A 6,746-nucleotide genomic window follows, 5' to 3' on the forward strand; every position below is an offset into this window, starting at 1 on the left:
GCTTGCTGGAGATATCACAGTGTAGGCAGGAAACTGCAGTCTGGAATAACCCTGGTCAGGACGGGGAGAGATGCAAGTCTCCACCCAAGAGAGAAGACCACTGAGGAGCTGGGAGGTGGGTGCCCTTGAGGGATCACAGAGTGGGAATACAGGTGCAGTTGCCATGCACTATGAAAACCAAGGGGAATTTTTAGTTTCTGACTATCTCTTGCACTTTTTTGGTTGGTTTACATAGTGTCGACCAGAATAGCTTGGCCAGAGATGTTCAATTCAAGAGTTGGTGGAGGCAAAAGTATCTTAAAACCACCTTTGTGGATCCTATTCACTCCCCAATCCTGGGGCCTTCTAGTCTGCCTGGCACAAAGTAGAGAATCTGTAGGGCTCTAGCAGTTTTGTGAAATAGTGGTAGTGCTAGTGTAAACAATGTGCTGGCAGATGATGCTGTTTTAGCCATCTCATGCTCACCTTCTCTGAGCAAGGCTAGGTAACAGTGTGTCTAAAAACATCAGCAAGTGGTGAGAGCCTTGCCTGCATTAGTATCCCAACTGTTGCTGCTACTATGGACGTGAACTGATGGCAGCAATGGTGGGAATGTTGGGGTGTAGGGGGAGGTGAGTATAGCTAAAGCTGAAAGACCATTCTTGGACAGGCTCGAGCTCTGTCCAAGAGCTACACTGGAGAGTTGCAGCGCTGGTGGTGACTTTACTGCGCTGCAACTGAATCACCGTCCACACTTGCAAGGCACATACAGCGCTGTATCTCCCTGGCTATAGCGCTGGTTGTACTCCACTTCTACAAGGGGAATAAAGACTATAGCGCTGCTGATGCAGTGCTGCTCCACCAGTGTGGCCAGCAAAAGCGCTGTTATTGGCCTCCAGAAGTATTCGGAGGTTATCCCAGAATGCCTGTTCTAGCCACTCTGCTCATCAGTTCGACCTCCACTGCCCTGGCCTCAGGTACCAACCGTCAGACCCGCCCTTTAAATGCCCCGGGAATTTTAAAAATCCTCTTCCTGTTTGCTCAGCCAGGTGTGGAGTGCAATCAATCAGTGAATCTTTCCAGGTGACCATGCCTTCATGCGGCAAATGAGCCCCAGCATGGAGCAATGGCGAGTTGCTGGACCTCATCAGTGTTTGGGGGGAGGAAGCTGTGCAGTCCCAGCTGCGCTCCAGTCATAGGAATTACGATACCTTTGAGCAGGTATCAAGGGCCATGATGGAAAGGGGCCATGACCGGGATGCGCTGCAGTGCAGGGTTAAAGTGAAGGGGCTGTGGAGTGCCTACTGCAAAGCCGTGAGGGAAACCGCTGCTCCGGTGCTGCCCTCACGACCTGCTGTTTCTACAAAGAGCTGGATGCGATACTTGGGGGTGACCCCACCTCCACTCCGAGGACCATGATGGACACTTCAGAGTGGGGGGAGGAGGAGGAGGAAAGCGAGAGTGAGGGTACTGGGGTGAGGGGAGACACCCTGGAGTCCCTGGAGGCATGCAGCCAGGAGCTCTTCTCAAGCCACGAGGAAGGTAGCCAGTCGCAGCAGCCGGTACTTGGTGGAGGACAAACAGAGGAGCGGGTTCCTGGTAAGCGGCTTTTATTTTCAGGATTGAAATTTTTTGGGAGAGGAGGGAGGCTTAGGGCTTCATGCATGCCTAGATGCAGAATAGCACATTGATGTGCTCTATCATGTCGCGGTAATCGGCCTCGGTAATCTCTTCAAAAGTCTCAGCCAGAGTGTGGGCAATGCGCTTGCGCAGGTTTATTGGGAGAGCCACTGTGGTCCTTGTCCTAGTGAGGCTAACGCATCCGCACCATTGTGCCGCGAGGGGTGGGCGGACCATTGCTGCACACAGCCAAGCTGCATAGGGGCCAGGGCGGAATCCACATTGCAGTAGAAGACCCTCCCATGCTTCCCAGGTGACCCGCAGCAGCACGATATCTTCCAGGATCAACTCCTGTGGAAAATGTTGGGATAGTGTTCAGTGTAGGTGCCCCCTGCAGCTGTTTGCTCTCCCCAATGCACAGAAACCCCAGTACAGCTCTGAAACAATCAGTCCCCCTTACTCACCATTTCGGGGCTCCCATGGGTTATGCTATTGTGAAGACTGTTAATGTGCCCTCCTTAACTACAGGGGAATTACTCTGTCTGGTATAAACAATGCTGCCTCTGTTAAGTGTTGCATTTTGCCTTTACAGATGCAACCTTGAGATCTCGGCTGTCCGTGTTATCACCGGCTGAGAGACTACAAAACCTCCGGAAGAGGCCATGAAAAAGCAAAGACGACATGCTGCAAGAAGTGATGCACCAATCTCTCACAGAGAATCAAAAAGCGCAGGAGTGGAGGGAGAGGGAAAGCAGGATCCGCAAGGAAAATGCAGTGCACAGGAAGCAAAGCACGGAGCGGCTGATAAGCATCCTGGAGCACCAAGCGGACTCTTTCCAGGCGCTCGTAGCCATGCAGGCGGAGCACTACCGCCACCGCCTCCCCCCACGCCCTGCCGCCCTTGTCCCAAAGCTCTTTCCCTTGTGCCCCCATGTTAGCTCCACACACCCTTCCCCAGCATCCGGGTTCTTATCACAACCAGCTGCCACCAACACCTGTACATTCACCAACCAGCCCTGAGAACTACGACCCTTACCCTCTGCACTCAACCCCCATCACCATGCAGTATAGCCATCCTGAAGTGCAGCAGTCATTGCACAGCTCTCCAGACAGGACATATTCAAGCCTGTGACTGTACAGTTCCCCACCCCCTTGCCCTTTTAGATTCCCAAAAAGTTGTGTGTCTGTCAATAAAGTAATTTTCTTTTCAATAAATGAATTCCTGGCTTTGAAAACAGTCTTTATTATTGCAGAAAGTTAAAGATACCTTAGCCCAGGAAAGAAACAGGCACTGCAAGTCAGCTTAAGAAACACAGATTCCTACTAACATTGTAACCACTGCACTTCACTCCCATGCAAGGCACCAAACATTACTGTTGGGTTTCAGCCTCAAATTCCTCCCTCAAGGCATCCCTAATCCTTGCAGCGCTGTGCTGGGCCCCTCTAATAGCCCTGCTCTCTGGCTGTGCAAATTCAGCCTCCAGGTGTTGAACCTCGGAGGTCCATGCCTGACTGAATCTTTCACCCTTTCCTTCACAAATATTATGGAGGGTACAGCACGTGGATATAACCGCAGGGATGCTGCTTTCCCCCAAGTCCAGCTTCCCATACAGAGATCGCCAACACCCCTTTAAATGGCCAAAAGCACACTCCACAGTCATTCGGCACCAGCTCAGCCTGTAGTTGAACCATTCCTTGCTGCTGTCAAAGCTCCCTGTGTAGGGTTTCATGAGCCACGGCATTAACGGGTAAGCGGGGTCTCCAAGGATCACAATGGGCATTTCGACATCCCCTGATGTGATCTTCCGGCCTGGGAAAAAAGTCCTGGCCTGCAGCTTCCTGAAGAGGCCAGTGTTCCGAAAGATGCATGCGTCATGTACCTTTCCGGGCCAGCCTGCGTTAATATCAATGAAATGCCCACAGTGATCCACAAGCGCCTGGAGAACCATCGAGAAATACCCCTTCCAATTAATGTACTTGGATGCTAGGTGGGGTGGTGCCAGAATAGGAATATGCGTCCCATCTATTGCCCCTCCACCGTTAGGGAAACCCATTTGTGCAAAGCCATCCACAATGTCCTGCACGTTCCCCAGAGTCACGGTTCTTCTGAGCAGGATGTGATTAATGGCTCTGCAAACTTGCATCAACACGATTCCAACGGTCGACTTCCCCACTCCAAACTAGTTTGCGACCGATCAGTAGCTGTCTGGAGTTGCCAGCTTCCAGATTGCAATAGCCACCCGCTTCTCCACCAGCAGGGCAGCTCTCAATCTCATGTCCTTGTGCCGCAGGGTGGGGGTGAGCTCCTCCACAGTCCCATGAAAGAGGCTTTTCTCATCCAAAAGTTCTGTAGCCACTGCTCGTCATCCCAGACTTCCATGACGATGTGATCCCACCACTCAGTGCTTGTTTCCCAAGCCCAGAAGCGGCGTTCCATGGTGCTGAGCATGTCTGTGAATGCCGCAAGCAATTTCGTGTCGTACACATTACGCGACTCGCTATCATTGTCGGACTCCTCACTGTCACTTTGGATCTTAAGGAATAGCTCAACTGCCAAACGTGATGTGCTGGTGAGACTCGACAACATATTCCTCAGCAGTTCAGGCTCCATTTCCCACAGACCGAAACGGAACACAGAATCGCGCTGCACTGAAACCATGCAAAGATGGTGCCAAATGTGGACGGAAACACAGGGACTACTGGGATGTGAAGCGATGCATCACAGGGTGTTGGGACAGGAACCAGAATGACCCGCCCCCTTCCCACAACCCACAGCGCCAGAATGGGAAGAGGTGCTCTGTGGGATAGCTGCCCATAATGCACCACTCCCAACACCACTGCAAATGCTGCAAATGTGGCCACACTGCAGCGCTGGTAGCTGTCAGTGTGGCCACACTGCAGCGCTTTCCCTACACAGCTGTACGAAGACAGCTTTAACTCCCAGCGCTGTACAGCTGCAAGTGTAGCCAAACCCTGAGGTGACAGTTTTCCTTTTGCGTAATCACTTCAAACTGTGTGTGAGAGAGAGATTGTGATTCAACCCCTTCCCGCCCCCCCCTTCCCCTGCTTTTTTTTTTTTAGCTAGAACTTTTAACTCCCTTTCCTTTGTTCCTTAATCCTAGTCTCCTTTCTGCAGGACTCAGCATTCAAAAAGAATGTCCTCTCTAAATTTTGCCTGTTAAAAGCAAACAATCATCTCAAACTTCTCCTATTTAAATACTTTCTAAATGTAGAAGCTATTTTCTGCCCTTCAGGGCATGCACTCTGCTCCTATTGACTTCAGTAGAAGCCATATTTTGCATCTGAGGCCAACATTTGGCCCTGTGCCTAATTCGTTCACCCCAGGGTGTACTCATGGTATGTGCTGGAGAGAGGACAAGTCTGCAGGGGAGGGGGAGCACGGAGAGGAGGGGTAGATGGGGTAAGGTGTTTGTGTGGGGGGGTGGCTGCCTATGCAGAACTGAAGAGATGGTGTATGCACCGCCCCCACAGTGCAACTTATCTGCCTGTGTGTCTGAGGGCTGGGGGTGGGGGTGTGCATACACCATCTCTTCAACTCTGCTCTCATTCTTCTTTCTCACTCCCACCCTCCCCATATAAATTCTAACAACATCCTCTGTATTCCTGCTAGGGTTTTATCTGGGATGATCACAGACAAATTTTGAAACCAGAAAGATACCTCTGGCAGAATATTCATTTTGACTTTGTCTAGTCTTCCCTCTTTGGAGGTTTTTAAGAACAGGTTAGACAAACATTGGTCAGGGATGGTCTAGGTCAGTGGTTCCGAAACTTTAACAACTTGTGAACCCCTTTCACTAAAATGTCAAGTCTCATTAATCCCCTCCTAAAAATGAATATTTCCAGGGATTTTCTCCTTTACCTGAGTATAAATTATAAAAGCAGTGATCTTGGAAATATAAAATTTGTTTTTATGACACGCTTATTACACACTATTATTAATTATCATTACAGTATTTTTATTACATTATGAAAATGGCAACACTCTTCCAAGATCTCACTTTCATAGCTTGTATCACTTTGAATAAGCCTGTTAAAAGACAAGGCTCCTATGTTTCATCAAGGAGTATCAGATGTGAAACAGCATGAAGGTATTTAAGAAGCCAACTCAGAGTTCCTCCTACACAAGCATTCAGGCCTTGAGCAGTCCAGGCAAACAATGCATGTTACAACAAAGCTTAAACTTGTTCTTCATAATTTTTAAACAATACTAGCTGCCTATATAATGTTAAAAAACAGCAAAAAATATCCACCTCCCTCTCCATTTTCTTATAAAGTTTAAATCTCATTAATGTGATAGACATGCTTGCTTTGATCTGCTTAGCTCTTGGAAGTCCAGGGGCTCCATGATTGCCCCGCCCCGTGCTGGCTGGAGTCCCTAGGGATAGCTCTGTATGCCATTAGGGAATTATTTTCCAGAGAACCCTCTGTAATATTTTGCGAACCCCCAGGGGTTCACGAACCCAGTTTGGGAACCACTGATCTAGGTCCTGTCTCAGCACTGGGAGCTGGTCAAATTATCTTCTCAAGGTTCCCTTCAGCACTATATTTCTATGGTTCTGTGTCCATGTCAGGCTGTCAGTTTTAGGGAGTGAGTATGGGGGGAAAAATAGTATACACAATTCAGATCTCAAATGGGATTTTAAATACAGTTCAGAGTGTTGAAGACAGGGTTTTGGCTTGGGCCATTTTGAAAGCTTTGGATTTTTGGATGCTGGTGGCTTTTTTGAGAAAGATGCTTTCCCCAGCACAAATTTGCATCTATTTAGAACTGCTATTTTTTTTAACTTCAAAGTCTCATCACTTAGATAAAAGCCAGCTTCATTTACAAATGTGAAGAAGAAAAAAGCAAAAAGAAAAGAATGGTAGAGGCTCCTTTCATAAAACACAATAAGAGAGGTAAATGGAGGATTTCACGCACCTTCATAAATTAAATTTGCCTCCCATTGTCTCATTCTGTCAGCCCCCTACTCCACAGCCAATTTAGACAGAAGAATTTATCTTTTATGTGATGTCAAATAATGAGTACTCTGTGGAGTTTCTTTCATCACAACTTGGGATGTTTTTCTCTTTGTCTTCTGCCTTCTCCTTAAAAAAATAATAAACAAACAGCTGTCACCAGGTGGGTT

The sequence above is a fragment of the Mauremys mutica genome, chromosome 1 (genome assembly GCF_020497125.1).
Source record: "Mauremys mutica isolate MM-2020 ecotype Southern chromosome 1, ASM2049712v1, whole genome shotgun sequence".
Lineage (NCBI taxonomy): Eukaryota > Metazoa > Chordata > Testudines > Geoemydidae > Mauremys > Mauremys mutica.